This window comes from Aythya ferina (genome assembly GCF_964211825.1).
Source record: "Aythya ferina genome assembly, chromosome: 12".
In the NCBI taxonomy this organism is placed as follows: domain Eukaryota; kingdom Metazoa; phylum Chordata; class Aves; order Anseriformes; family Anatidae; genus Aythya; species Aythya ferina.
This window is the reverse complement of record NC_140308.1, coordinates 21408932-21423205: the sequence shown is the minus strand read 5'-3', so window position 1 is coordinate 21423205 and position 14274 is coordinate 21408932. Positions and strand designations below refer to the sequence as shown.

Here is a 14274-nt window from a genome sequence, read left to right as displayed (position 1 = left end):
TCTTTTTTAACTCTATAGACTAGGAGGGCTGGTTCAGGTACTATTGGGTAGAGCTCATTTTTGCTAATCCTGAAAAAGCTGTTGCTTAGGGATCGATAATACCATCCCATCATAGGGCCAACGTCTTTATCCAAAAAGATGGGAGTAGATGCAGCCATGGCTAACATGCGGTTTTGTTTTACTCTCAGCCTTCATAAATGATGCATATTTGTGATTACTCCAATTTAAAACAAAGGCAAAACAGAAACCACAAAGACAATTGCTAGTTTTGTTTCAAGAACACAAACTGAACTTGTAAAGACAGGAGGTAGTAAGTCATAGGTGTTGAAAGATGATAGTTCATGGTATTTTAGAAAGCTGTTTGACAGGAGAAAATATTTCTAAATACAGCTATTACAGTTGTGTGAATTCAAAGATTTGCCAAGCTTGGAAATGCATGTAATATAACAGTTTGTTCCTGCTGTGGGAAATAAGATGTACGCGGTAGAAGGAATGGGAGGTAGAGGAACAGGTGAGAGGACAGAGTACAACAGTGTTAAAAACAGTGGCTGTAGCACACCAGAGATTGATAATTTCTGTTGTCCCTTTTAGGTACCACAAGATGAAGAATGACAGAATAAGACTTGAAAGAGGATTCTAAGATGATTGTATAAATACATTTGGCCTAAATGTAGTTTTATATGCTTTACACCAATAGAACTTCAGCAGTCATGAGAGGGCAACTTTCATTTTGTACTAACATAAGTAAGAGTAGAGTGAGTATAAGGCTACCTATTGCATTGTGAGCCAGCTTCAGACTTCAGCATGAACTGTGGCAGTATGAACTGCTGTAAAGGCTAATTTAACACACTCCTTAGTGCTTGGATTGTCAACGGTGCAACAGTGGGCTCTCATTTGACACAGAAATAAGAAAACATTTTTAATGGTGTTAGAAGCAGAGTTGTATTTCTTACTTGTCTTAACATGAACAGATACTTTTATCTACTTCTGATTGTCGTGGTTTAACCTGGCCGGCAGCTAAACACCACGCAGCCGTTCACTCCCCCTCCCCCTCCCTCTCTGGGACGGGGGAGAGAAATGGAAAGTGAAGCCCGTGAGTTGAGATAAAGACAGTTTAATAAGACAGGAAAATAATAATAACAAAAGTAATAATAACAATAATAATAATAATAATAATAATAATACAATGGTGATAATAGGAAAATAATAATAATAATATGTACAAACAAGTGATGCACAATGCAATTGCTCACCACCCGCTGACCGATGCCCAGCCTAACTGAGCAGTCCGGCCCCCTCCCCCCGGCTAGCCACCCCTATATATTGTTTAGCATGACGTCAGATGGTATGGAATACCCCTTTGGCTAGTTTGGGTCACCTGTCCTGGGTCTGTCCCCTCCCAGCTCTTACTGCACCCCCAGCCTGCCTGTTGGCAGGACAGAGCAAAAGGCTGAGATGTCCTTGGCTTGGTATAAGCACTGCTCTGCAACAATCAAAACATCGGGGTGTTATCAGCACTCTTCTCATCCTAAGCCAAAACACAGCATTCCACCAGCTACTAGGAAGAAAATTAATTCTGTTCTATCTGAAACTTCTGTTCTAACTGAAACCAGGACACTGATTTACACTGCTGCAATTGAATTCCGAACTTTGTCTTGGAGATTTGTACTGCTAGAAAGTGATATGCTTGGCAGTAGAATTTTTAGTATGAAAAATAACAGAAGTGTGGGAAGATAAGATAATGGCAAAAGAATGCTTTGAAAGCAGACAGTCCATTTCTCTTTAAATTAATCATAGGAAATAATCAAAGGAGGTGAAAGAAAAATAGTAAATGTTGATGTATGTAGCCTGACAATTCCACATGTTTTGGAATTTAATATTTAAGCAATTCTCAGCAGGAAAAGAACAACCTAAGTTTTTTTTGTTTTTTTTTCCTACATGCTACAGCTTCCAAAGACCTCAACAATAATGTTTTGTTTTGTTTTGTTTTGTTTTGTTTTACAAATTCTTCTATTCACTATTTCTAGAGCAATGAAGTCATTGCCTTGATTCACTTTGATGCCACTTAACACTCTCTTGATTTCTGTTCAGGTTTCAGTTGTAATCACAGATGTGAATGATTGTTCCCCAGAATTTCATCAGTCGATCTACAGCAAAGTTAGTGTTCCTGAAACAGTTACTATGACAACTGCACTTCTACAAGGTTGGTACTTTTAAAACCATTTGTTATACTCTTCAGGAGTAACAAATCTCTCCCCACTAATCAGATTTCAATTAAGAAGGCAAAATCCTGCCCCAAGAAGGGGTAGCCACAACTCTCTGAAGGCAATTGGCATCTTGTAGAATTGGGTCATATCACAGAATCACAGAATCACAGAATTTCTAGGTTGGAAGAGACCTCAAGATCATCGAGTCCAATCTCTACCTAACGCTAACAGTCCCAACTAAACCATATCCCTAAGCTCTACATCTAAACGTCTTTTGAAGACTTCCAGGGATGGTGACTCCACCACTTCCCTGGGCAGCCTGTTCCAATGCCTCACAACCCTTTCAGTAAAGAAGTTCTTCCTAACATCTAACCTAAAACTCCCCTGGCTCAACTTAAGCCCATTCCCCTTCGTCCTGTCACCAGGCACGTGGGAGAACAGGCCAACCCCCACCTCGCTACAGCCTCCCTTGAGGTACCTATAGAGAGCGATAAGGTCGTCCCTGAGCCTCCTCTTCTCCAGGCTGAACAAGCCCAGCTCCCTCAGCCGCTCCTCGTAGGACTTGTTCTCCAGGCCCCTCACCAGCTTTGTCGCCCTTCTCTGCACCCGCTCAAGCACCTCAATGTCCTTCTTGTAGCGAGGGGCCCAAAACTGAACACAGTACTCGAGTTGCGGCCTCACCAGAGCCGAGTACAGGGGGATGATCACCTCCCTAGCCCTGCTGGTCACACTGTTTCTGATACAAGCCAGGATGCCGTTGGCCTTCTTGGCCACCTGAGCACACTGCTGGCTCATATTCAGCCAACTCTCCATCATCACACCCAGGTCCTTCTCTGCCTGGCAGCTCTCCGACCATTCCTCTCCCAGCCTGTAGCTCTGCTGGGGGTTATTGCGCCCAAGATGCAGGACCCGGCACTTGGCCTTGTTAAACTTCATGCAGTTGACCTCAGCCCATCGGTCCAGCCTATCCAGATCCTCCTGCAGAGCTTTCCTACCCTCGAGCAGATCGACACACGCGCATAGCTTGGTGTCATCTGCAAACTTACTGAGGGTGCACTCAATGCCCTCGTCCAGATCATCGATGAAGATATTAAAGAGGACCGGCCCCAGCACCCAGCCCTGGGGGACGCCACTAGTGACTGCCCTCCAACTGGACTTGACTCCATTCACCACGACTCTTTGGGCCCGGCTATCCAGCCAGTTTCTAACCCAACGAAGCGTGCGCCAGTCCAAGCCAAGAGCAGCCAGTTTCTTGAGGAGAATGCTGTGGAAGACGGTGTCAAAAGTCATAATTACTTACTATTGCCTCGGCCATATAATATATATATATATTTATTTATTATATAATTTTAATTATATAATAATTATATATAATTATATATATTATATTGTAAATATAATATAATTTTGGAGGATGAGAACTGAAGTAAACAAATCTTCATATGATTTTGAGGTAACAGGACTTCACCTGTTTTATAAATTATTTCAAGCACTATATGCCAAGAGAAATACTATTACAGTTTTATGCTATGCACTAATTCTTTTGTTAAAGCACTTAATGTTCCAATTTATAGACTTTGATCTATGCAGTGTTTTTATCTTCTCTTTTAACAGTGACAGCCACTGACTGTGATTCAAAAGAGAATGCCGAAATACTGTATTACTCTTTGAGTCCAGACTTTACTATTACTTCTCATGGTACTATATTTCCCGCAACAAAATTGGACTATGAGCGACCTAACCATCTGTATGAGTTCACAATTATGGCTGTGGATAAAGGGGAAGAGATGAAGACTGGGACAGCAACTGTTAGGATTCATATTTCAAATGTAAATGATGAAGCACTTGAGTTTTCCCAGACAATGTAAATGCATATTCTTAAAATTCTGTTATCTTTTACTGTCTTTTACTGTTGCGTTTTTTATCCTGGTCAGAAGGCTGATCATTATAGGCGGCTAACTGGTTTGTGTTCAATCAAATTTCAGTTAGTCTGACTAAAGCAGGATGATCTTTTGGCTCTGAGATCTTGTTACTAACAGTTTTTTTTTTTTTTAAGGCTTTAAATTTGGTTAATTGTAAGGTTTAGACATTGAAATTGCGCATAGAAAGGGGTGGTATATAGACAGTCTCTTTTGGCAGATCTTGTGTTTCTGTTTTTCCAATATGTTCTTCCAATTAATCTTAGATTAATTAGAAATGAAATTCCATTAGTAGCCTACCAATTAATGATCTTCCATTCACTTACTTTGCTAAAGTCAAGATGTTTGATTGGAAGATCTTGTCAGTTTAAATACATAAATATGTAAACAGTATATTCCAGTTTTTGCTGTGTTTTAAGTAGTTTTTTCCTGCACATCAGATGGATGGCTTACATTGCTATTCACCGTGTGGATGCTTGGGAAGGTTAGCAGTGGGAAGCCACTATTCCTGCTACTCTATGGGAGATACAATAGACTATTGTTAAATGATATTTTGTTTCCTTTTTTTTTCCGTAAACCTCAGTAATGATTTTTATTCTGTATTTGGGACCCAGAGGTATCTGAAGCAATGCCAGAAACGCTGTAAATTTGCATTCAGGTTGTTATCTTAGTAATGAAATTCATTGTGAACTTCTGCATTGGCCTTCTAGAGTAGAAAGGCTCAGAACAAAACCTTGGAAGAGATTTCAACAGTGTGATTTAGTTGAACAAAATGTCAAAGCTGACAGTCATTTTATGTAAAAGTAACCTCGGGCTTCAAAATCTTATGTCTTCCTTTTGTTCCTAAATGTTGCTTAGGAGATACGGCTTAGAAAAAAATGATCTTTTGTAAATAGTTAGTGGATATCCAAATATTTTCAAATACTAAAACAGATTAAGTTTATCACTCTTCAGATGATGCCTACTTTTCATTTATTCATTTGTATTAATATTCAAGGTGATTGAATGCCAAGTCCTGTATCTATTCCCGATTTTTTAATCAGAAATGAGAGATAGCATAAAGATGCTGTAAACATCTCCATAACATATTGGAAGCAGAGTTCATAGTTAAACAAACAAAGCAAACAAACAAAAACCCACCAGCTCATATTTAAAGCCTACTGAAGAACATGATTAAAATTAATATTATTTTAAATTGCCAAACATAAATAAGAACCTTTTCTGTTCCCTATGCAGTACAAGTTATATCTATATAGATGGGTGTTGGAAGTTAATTCAGCTCTTGCAGTTCAAATTGTTTCAAGTGTTTGCTTAACCATGTTAACCAGGATTTAATTTTACTTTATCTTTCAGGTAATGAAAAAAATTTCAAAAGATAAATTTCAAACATAACTTAGATGAAGTTTTCTGTGAGATAAATCATCATGAACACCCATAAATTGGCCCCTGTTGAGAGACTAATTTGCAAGGCTAATACAAATCCAGATGATGATGACGTCCTTCTAATCCTTTGTTTAAATAGATTTATAGTCCGGTATAAACTCTAGATTCCTTGCCATGAGCTTTTTTTCATCAGTTATCCTGTGTCTCAATTATGAAATGCCTAAGACTATCGCTCTTTCATTTTGTCGGTTTCCACTTTCTGCTTTTTAAGAAACCTCTTCTGATGACTTGAGCTCCTCTGTCCCTAAATTTCATGTTCACAATTATCAGAACTGCTGTTCATTTGCATTCCAGATTCAGAGTTAAAACAGTGTCCTGAGGTTTGTGACTGAGCTAAACCAGAATAATCTACTTCTCCTACTTCATTGCATATTAAATTGAGGGAGAAAAAAAAAAGCTGTCACTACAAAGGTTTTGGTGAAAATGGATATCTAGACAGCAAAAGCTAAGGGAGAGATTTTCTCTGCACCTATGTTCTTTTGCTTTGATATTTATGCATTTCTCAGCATAATGACAATGAGGTGTGATAGTAATTGACTTCATGTAACAGCTGCAGTCACTGGGGTTGTATTTGCAATGAAATATGAAAAGTGGGCCCATGAGCAGACTGAGGTACTCTGAGCCCAGTGATACCCATGTGTATTGTTGGATAGAGCCAGCTGTAATTCCTTGCTATGGCTGAGGTTTGGCATATCTACTACTGTAATATGCTTAGCCTGGCCTATGCCTGATCTAGTCAGATAAAATAATAAATATTTGGGACTTTACTAAGGCAGAGGAATTTCTACTCCTGAGAGCATTAAGCTTAGGCTGATAATGCCGCTTAAGAGCTTACAGTGTCAGTGATGTGTCTGGTCCTGAGAAGAGATTTTTTGTAAAACTGGAGTTACGCACATATCCTCTGGATCTGATTCTCATCTTAGTCATGCTGGTGCAAAGAGTACACTGAAAGCATTTGACAACTTGTGTCAGAAAGTACATTATAACAAACAATGTTTTTAAATGTTTACTTTAATTCTGTGAATCTTGTAAATTGAAAAAAAAAAGAATTCTACATTCAGTGTAATTGTTGTCATGAAGATCAGCTTGAAAGCATCAACACTGCTGAAAGTTTACAGTGGAAATTTATGGGAGGGAGCAACAGAAAGATGGTTGGATAAGTCATCTATACTATAATTTCCTTGGTTTATGAAGTAGCATCTTAACAGTGTAATTGCATTAATAAATTACAGATCTCTGCAGTACCCTTTGTATAGGTAATCAGTAAAATCAGTTGTAAAATATTCCTCTATGTATATATTGTTTTCTGTCTAAATTTGTAAGTATGTTGTCATAATTTCATTTAACAGTTACAGGAGTTTTGTTTCTGAAGATGCAGGCCCAAATACACTGGTTGCTACAGTTAATGCTGTTGACCCTGATGGAGATGGTGTGAACTATGATATTCTATCTGGGAGTCAAAAAGGAAATTTTGTTATTGATCCTAAGAAAGGTAATACTGTATTAGCTCTTTGCTGCTACAGAGCCATAATGTTGATTCTGTTGTGATGCACATTAAGATTGTTTTTTATTAGACAACATTTATAAAAACTGAATAGCATATACAATTTTTGGAGCTAGTGCTAATGTAATAAAAAAATGCAGGAGAAAGGTGCAAGTGTTCTAGACTCTCTCATAACATTAAAAAATTGTATCATTTTCCTAAAACCCCTGTATAATTGACAACTCTTATTTGTTTATTTTGTTTATTTATTGTCTGATTTCAGACAATAATTCAGACAAAATAATAATTCAGACAAATTATGAATATATAATAATAATTCAGACAAAAATTCAGTCAGTAATTTAATAGAGAGCATTGTTATTAATAATGGGTAACTTAAGAGACGAATGTTGATTGGATACCATCTCTTATGTTATGATCCATTGTTTTTTATATAGATGACTGTGTATAAGTAAACTTAAACCTTTTAGCAATTAATTTTTATAGTCTACCAAGCTTAATTCAGAAAAATTAACTTTTTTTTTTTCAAAACATTTTTTGGCTTTTGTTGCTTTTGTAAGCCAATAAAAGTTTATGTAGTGACTTGCAGCAGTTTAATTTCACAAATGATATCAGAAGAATAGTCTTTACTCCCTTGTCACAGAAATGGCAAGAAGTGGAAATATGTCAAGAATAAGTGAAGCAGCTAAAACAGTACATCTGCAAGCAAATTGAGTGACATTGATGCTGTGACAATACTCTGTTGTAATGACAATTGCTGTTATCCCTGATGAATAAGTGAGGTGGTGACTGATGGATGATGAAGTGGATGAATGACAGCTTCTTTCTACATGGTCTCAGACTTGGAAGAGTAGCAAAATGCATGTTTCTGAGGGTATGTCTAAACAGCCTAATGCTGTGGTGATTGTGTTGCAGGAAGGAAAACTTTTGCTAATTTCAGTTGAGCTAACACGAAAGACTGCAGCACAAAGGAGACAGACTTCATTGCAATAATAAAGGAATGTACCCATGCTCCCTGGTAGGGCTGAAACAGGTTAAACAGAAGTTTGCCACAATGTTTCTGGATTTTTATTTTTATTTTTGTTATCTTCTGCAGCAGATGAAGATAATGTGCAGGTCAGCTGAGCTGTAGCTGTTGTCTCTTTCAGCTGTGTAGTCATATGTGCAGACCTGTTGTGCTGTCTTCATTTTATTATCAGACTGCAGTAGAAAATACCATAATAATTAAAATGTAGCAGTCTTGTGAATAGTTAGAAAGGTTGGAAGAATAACAGTAATTGGTTAATGTACTAAAAAATAAGAAAAGCTAAAACCTGTTGTTTTTCAGGGCTAGTTAGACTTCATTCAAGTCCATTTCCAAAGTTGCATGGGACAGAGTACATACTTAATGTCATAGCTACTGATGATAATGCCTCCGGAGGGACCTGTTTTCTTACAAGTACTGCTCAGGTTATTGTGAAAATTGATGATGTCAACAACAACAAACGTGTCTTTCAGAAGGTGAATACATGAGGCTAGATGATATACATTAGACTGTGTGGTGCATGTTTAAGACTGTTGCCACTGCAAGTGGTGCAGCAGATAAGTTATTCAAGACATGATCCACTTTCTTTTTCTCCTCTTGATACCACTGTCTTCTCCATCTTTCCCGTCCCTCTCCTGAGCCTTATATGGTTTGTTCTCTTGTGGCAGAGCAGCTCCTGTAAGCAGACTTTTTCCTGAACCCCAGCTCATCTGTCATTTTAGAAAAGATTAGGTTGGGTGAATAACTTTTGGTGTTTCATTATGACGCATGAGGAGGGATCAATAGGTGTATCTATCCAGTGGACTTGTTCCAAAGTGTTCCAAAACACCTCCCTAAATTTCATTGTCTTCTTGTGATGATGATAAGTCTGGAATTGATGAAAGAAAAGATTGAAGGTATTTTATCTTGAATTGTAAAGTACTGTAAAAATAAATGCTTGAATGTGTTTTCAGAATGTTCACTTGTATTTAACATTCTGTTGTCAAAAAATTTCAAGTTTGATGCTAATGGCTAATATGTTGATGAATAATGTTGCACGTTTTAAAAAGTCCATGACTGCTTAATTAAGTCTTGCAAATTATCATTAATCTGTTCTTGACAAACTTACTTTGAATAGAAAGCTGGTATATGTCCAAATATTTTAATCAGTTGGAGTTGCATAGTTTTCATATAACCACAAAATAGCAAGTAAAGTGCTTAAGTTAATCATGATACAGATAAAAACATCAGCATATCTGAATGGCAGTGTGGCTAAATAGTGTTTTTTTTTTTCTTTTTTCTTTTTTTTCCCTCTAATGTATTATTAAATCATATGGCAAGTTACATGCTTGATTGTTTTTGGTTTTGTTTGTATCCCCTCTCAGTGTCAGTATTATCGGGAACATGCTTCCGTATTGGAAAACCAGCCTTCAGAGACAGTTGTACTGCAAGTTGAAGCCACTGATGCTGATGAAGGAGCCAATGGTATAGTGAAATATGGCTTGATGCACAGAGATGGTATCCTACCAGCATTTAGTATTCATCCTGACACAGGTAAATGGAATATCATAACTCGTTATCAAACAAGACTTTAGGGGGCTGGGTCGGTTAGTGGATGGAGCGGGAGTGCAGGTGGTGTTTTCATCCATCCCTACGGTGGCAGGGAGGGGTACAGAGAGGACACGGAAAGCCCACCTGTTAAACACATGGCTCCGGGGCTGGTGCCAACGCAGAAATCTTGTTTTTTTCGATCATGGGGCACTTTACTCAGCACCTGGCCTGATGGCCTCAGACGGGTCCCTATCTTTTAGGGGAAAAAGGATCCTGGGCCAGGAGCTGGCAGGGCTTGTTGAGAGGGCTTTAAACTAGGTAAGAAGGGGGACTGGGCTGAAGCAAGGATTGTTGGAGCTGTGCCAGGGGGAACAATAGCAAGGCCGGGGGATAAGGCCCAGCTGAAGTGCATCTACACCAATGCACGCAGCATGGGTAACAAACAGGAGGAGCTGGAAGCCATCGTGCAGCAGGCAGGCTACAACTTGGTTGCCATCACAGAGACATGGTGGGACCACTCTCATGACTGGAGTGCTGCAATGCCTGGCTATAAGCTCTTCAGAAGGGACAGGCAGCACAGAAGGGATGGTGGTGTGGCTCTCTATATTAGAGAGTCTTTCGATGTTGTAGAACTCAAGGCTGGGAATGACAAGGTTGAGTCCCTTTGGGTTAGGATCGGCGGGGCCAACAAGGCTAGTGTCCTGGTCGGGGTCTGTTATAGACCGCCGAACCAGGATGAGGAGACGGATGAGGAGTTCTACACGCAGCTGACAGAAGTTGTGAAATCGTTGGCGCTTGTTCTCGTGGGGGACTTCAACTTCCCTGACATATCCTGGAAGCACAACACAGCCCAGAGAAAGCAGTCTAGGAGGTTTCTGGAGAGCGTGGAAGATAGCTTCCTGACTCAGCTGGTTAGTGAACCTATCAGGGGTGGCGCCCCGCTAGACCTTCTCTTCACAAACAGAGAAGGACTGGTGGAGGATGTGATTGTCGGGAGCTGTCCTGGGCAGAGTGACCACGAAATGGTGGAGTTCACTATTCTTGGCGAGGCCAGGAAGGGGACCAGTAAAACCTCTGTATTGGACTTTCGGAGGGCTGACTTTGAGCTGCTCAGGACACTAGTTGGTGGAGTCCCTTGGGAGGCGGTTCTGAAGGGCAGAGGGGTCCAGGAAGGCTGGGCGCTCTTCAAGAGGGAAATCTTAATGGTGCAGGAACGGTCTGTCCCCACGTGCCCAAAGACGAGCTGGCGGGGAAGAAGACCAGCCTGGCTCAACAGAGAATTGTGGCTTGATCTTAGGAGGAAAAAGAGGGTTTATAATCTTTGGAAAAGTGGGCAGGCCACTAGGGAGGACTATAAGGATGTAGCGAGGCTGTGCAGGGACAAAATTAGAAAGGCCAAAGCTCATCTGGAGCTCAATCTGGCTACTGCCGTTAAAGATAACAAAAAACGTTTCTATAAATACATCAACACAAAAAGGAGGACTAAGGAGAATCTCCATCCTTTACTGGATGCGAGGGGAAACTTAGTTACAAGAGATGAGGAAAAGGCTGAGGTGCTCAATGCCTTCTTTGCCTCAGTCTTTAGTGGCAAGAGCAGTTGTTCTCTGGATACCCAGTACCCTGAGCTGGTGGAAGGGGATGGGGAGCAGGATGTGGCCCTCACCATCCACGAAGAACTGGTTGGTGACCTGCTACGGCACTTGGATGTGTGCAAGTCGATGGGGCCAGATGGGATCTACCCAAGGGTACTGAGAGAACTGGCAGAGGAGCTGGCCAAGCCACTATCCCTCATTTATCAGCAGTCCTGGCTATCGGGGGAGGTCCCAGTTGACTGGCGGCTAGCAAACGTGACGCCCATCTACAAGAAGGGCCGGAGGGCAGACCCGGGAAACTACAGGCCTGTCAGTTTGACCTCAGTACCAGGGAAGCTCATGGAGCAGATTATCTTGAGAGTCATCACGCAGCACTTGCAGGGCAATCAGGCGATCAGGCCCAGTCAGCATGGGTTTATGAAAGGCAGGTCCTGCTTGACGAACCTGATCTCCTTCTATGACAAAGTGACGCGCTGGGTGGATGAGGGAAAGGCTGTGGATGTGGTCTACCTTGACTTCAGCAAGGCTTTTGACACTGTTTCCCACAGCATTCTCCTCAAGAAACTGGCTGCTCTTGGCTTGGACTGGCGCACGCTTCGTTGGGTTAGAAACTGGCTGGATAGCCGGGCCCAAAGAGTCGTGGTGAATGGAGTCAAATCCAGTTGGAGGGCAGTCACTAGTGGCGTCCCCCAGGGCTGGGTGCTGGGGCCGGTCCTCTTTAATATCTTCATCGATGATCTGGACGAGGGCATTGAGTGCACCCTCAGTAAGTTTGCAGATGACACCAAGCTATGCGCGTGTGTCGATCTGCTCGAGGGTAGGAAAGCTCTGCAGGAGGATCTGGATAGGCTGGACCGATGGGCTGAGGTCAACTGCATGAAGTTTAACAAGGCCAAGTGCCGGGTCCTGCACCTGGGGCGCAATAACCCCAAGCAGAGCTACAGGCTGGGAGAGGAATGGTCGGAGAGCTGCCAGGCAGAGAAGGACCTGGGTGTGATGGTGGATAGTCGGCTGAATATGAGCCAGCAGTGTGCTCAGGTGGCCAAGAAGGCCAACGGCATCCTGGCTTGTATCAGAAACAGCTTGTATCAGAGACCAGCAGGGCTAGGGAGGTGATCGTCCCCCTGTACTCGGCTCTGGTGAGGCCGCACCTTGAGTACTGTGTTCAGTTTTGGGCCCCTTGCTACAAGAAGGACATGGAGGTGCTTGAGCGGGTGCAGAGAAGGGCAACGAAGCTGGTGAGGGGCCTGGAGAACAAGTCCTACGAGGAGCGGCTGAGGGAGCTGGGCTTGTTCAGCCTGGAGAAGAGGAGGCTCAGGGGCAACCTTATTGCTCTCTACAGATACCTCAAAGGAGGCTGTAGCGAGGTGGGGGTTGGCCTGTTCTCCCACATGCCTGGTGACAGGATGAGGGGGAATGGGCTAAAGTTGCACCAGGGGAGTTTTAGGTTAGATGTTAGGAAGAACTTCTTTACCGAAAGGGTTGTTGGACACTGGAACAGGCTGCCCAGGGAAGTGGTGGAGTCACCATCCCTGGAAGTCTTTAAAAGACGTTTAGATGTAGAGCTTAGGGATATGGTTTAGTGGGGACTGTTAGCGTTAGGTAGAGATTGGACTCGATGATCTTGAGGTCTCTTCCAACCTAGAAATTCTGTGATTCTGTGATTCTGTAACTGATACTGGCACATAGAAACCACTTCATTAGGGTGATGGAAAACAAGCTTAAATAAGATCAGACTTTGTGCTTTGCATTGAGGTTTTTTGATAGCAGACAAAATATAAGATGTATTAACTGTATGAACATTCTGCTTTTAACTTCATACATGTCCAGTAGAACTAGAACTAGATTTGATATTTTCCCTGAAACGTGGAAATTCTGCATTGTGAAATAACTTCTGTGTATCTGTAAGTAGATTTTAAAAATACATGTTTTAGGTGCACATTCTCTGGTAGCATTGTTAATGGTATATAAATGACTTATCCATATGACAGAGTAGTCTTACAAATGACCAAGAGACTAAAATGTTTGGAAGGGCAAAACTAAATGCAGGCAGAATTTTTAGAGGATAAAGGACATGGAAATTTGTCTCTTAAAGTTAGTTTGGTATTATCTTTCTGAACTAAAATCAATTGTATATAGATATGAGTGTTTATGAAGATTGTGTCTGCCTGAGCAGTACAGTTTAAGTTCTTGAAATTGTTAAATCTTGTGACTGAAGCCTTGAACCTAGAATTTGCATTATATGTATATTTAGCCTATTGGCTTATATCTCAATGTATGGACAATCAAATAAACATCTAAATACAGTATTGTTAAATGCGTAGTATTTTAATTCTGGTATTTAATTTGTTTTCAGGAGTTCTGACAACTATACAAGTATTTGATAGAGAAAAACAGAGGGAATATTCTATCACTCTGACGGTAACAGACCAGGCAGCAGAACCACTCACTGGAATATGTCCGATAAATGTTATCATTCTGGACCAAAATGACAATGATCCCAGATTTGAAAACACCCACTATAAATGTAATTGAGAGTCATTGGATAGAATTTCAGTGCCTTGAGTGTGAGCTTAACTGATGTCTAAAATTATTGGATTTTTGTCTTTCATAGCAGTAAATTCTGTGACTAATTGAGTGATTGAAGCCAGAGGTGCACTTATCTTAGTTAATTGCAGAATTGCATGTATAATATTCATTAAAAACCTGGTATTTCTCAGTTAGTTATAATATACAAATCCAAGAAAGTAGTTTCTGATTTTGTGCAATAAGCTAAAATTCCATTTGCTTATATTTCATACAAAGCAATTAGTCCTTTAGTTAAAAAAAAAAAAAAGCAAAACCAGAAAACTGGAAAAAGTAATAGACTGAATAAGCATTCCAGTTTATGAATGTGATAATACAAATTTAAATGTGATCCATAGCTCAGATATTCTAGAGCCTCAAAAATAATCTGTGTCTGTGCTAAACTTACCAAAATTGACGTATTCTGTGTAGTATTCTCCGGAATAACAACTTCATAGCTGTCCCTTTCCCACTATGGAGGTTGGCTTTT

At 40.7% G+C, this 14274-nt stretch overlaps 1 pseudogene across 1 annotated transcript in view; it reads left to right on the top strand.

Annotated features, from left to right (window-relative positions):
- The window catches only part of LOC311443145 (neural-cadherin-like), a 64269-nt pseudogene that overhangs the window by 17447 nt on the left and 32548 nt on the right, over positions 1–14274 (top strand). The window contains exons 5-10 of the transcript XR_014698936.1: positions 2092–2203; positions 3822–4071; positions 6919–7061; positions 8401–8573; positions 9462–9630; positions 13576–13746. The product of XR_014698936.1 is annotated as a neural-cadherin-like (transcript). The remainder of the gene's footprint in view (positions 1–2091; positions 2204–3821; positions 4072–6918; positions 7062–8400; positions 8574–9461; positions 9631–13575; positions 13747–14274) is intronic.